We start from the raw sequence: 1,393 nt of genomic DNA, 5'->3' as shown, positions 1-1,393 counted from the left end.
ACAGGCAGGTGAGTTTCATCAGAGTTGGAGTTGCGCCAGGCCTCCTTGGATCCTTAAAAACGCATTTTCAAAAAGTGTCTTAAAAGCCTCCTGACTCACTAAATCAGTGCCTTTTTCAGCAGAGTGTATTGTGAGGTCGCAGGTCGAGAGGATGACAGCTCGAGTGTGCTGCTCGTTGATTGTTGCTTTATTTTGTGTCTCTGTTTGTTTGAGCACAAGAGCTGAAAGAGCAGCCACAGGTGAGATCTTTTAACTTCATTACACAGTGTGAAGCAATATCTATAAATAAGAACTTATAAAAAAGGGCTTTAGGCACACATCAAAACGTATAAAAATACACTAGTCTACCAGACGTCCAGTGGAAGTTAAACTTTTGTGTTGGTGTAGTTTGAGTCATTAAGATTGCTGTTATATGTTTATAGTTCTTTAATTAAACAAGGAAAACACAATAACCAAGATTTACGTTATTAATGTTGTACTATAGCTACAAAATTATGTACGTATTTGTTTTTACAGTAAATGGATCTATTCATTTGGCTGCAGGGTTGTTACCAGGTACGTATACCATCACTCCTGAGCTCCTTTTTTTTTTAAATCATTTTCCAAATGTTTTGTTCTTTTACGTGCAATTTAGCATCGGGGGCTAATCATGACTTGTAAGCCTTTAATGAAGTATTGAAATGCTTGAAGTGTAACTGTGGTGGTCATGGTATATTATAAGTATTTATTCGTATAGATTGTATTAAAATGGACTGCTGTGTTTTATGTTGGCATTACTATGCACTACACTCACCAGTTAAAATGGACTGCTGTGTTTTATGTTGGCATTACTATGCACTACACCACCAGTAGTGAGGTAGGTTCTATATTGTAATGTCCCTCCTTGCCTTTGAAATCGTTTAGGGATAAATGGTGGATTTTTAAACTACTTTGGTTATACAGACAAATTTGTCTGTTATACTTCAGTTTGATACATGCGTTACACAACCACTGGCTTGCAAGTTCTGAGAAAGTGATTTCAGCTCTCTGTGGTCTCTCCTAATGATCCTGTTGAATCCTCTTCATTAGTGGCCGGTCGGTGTCTGGCGAAGCTGATGGTTGTGCAGTCCTATCAAGGATGTTTCTAATAAAGATTGCTCTAGAAGACATGCATGCTTTAGATATGATTGTGGGGCTATATGTTTACTCCCTGCTTTAAATGAGTTTCAATTAATAGTGAATGTTAGAGGTTTTCCAAAGAAATGCTGAAAAAAAAAAAAAAATTCTCTCAATTTGCTAGTTTCATGTAATTGCGACGAAACCACAAGCAACACGTTGACTTGAAATTTTGAAGGAGATTGACTTTAATAATAAATAAATAAATAAAATTCGGTCATAGGGTGTTTTTTTTTTT

General features: G+C 36.3%; 1 long non-coding RNA gene across 1 annotated transcript; it reads left to right on the top strand.

Moving 5' to 3' along the window:
* Positions 1-18: 18 nt before the first annotated feature.
* On the top strand, positions 19-1,106 carry LOC107757331 (uncharacterized). Its single transcript, XR_001641925.1, has 3 exons — positions 19-239; positions 517-555; positions 1,069-1,106. It is a non-coding gene; the product is annotated as an uncharacterized LOC107757331 (long non-coding RNA).
* Positions 1,107-1,393: the final 287 nt, after the last annotated feature.

Source organism: Sinocyclocheilus rhinocerous, unplaced genomic scaffold (genome assembly GCF_001515625.1).
Source record: "Sinocyclocheilus rhinocerous isolate Xijiao unplaced genomic scaffold, SAMN03320098_v1.1 scaffold43279, whole genome shotgun sequence".
Taxonomy (NCBI): Eukaryota; Metazoa; Chordata; class Actinopteri; order Cypriniformes; family Cyprinidae; genus Sinocyclocheilus; species Sinocyclocheilus rhinocerous.
Note: the sequence above shows the minus strand (reverse complement) of the source record. Positions and strands in the feature narration are given on the sequence as shown.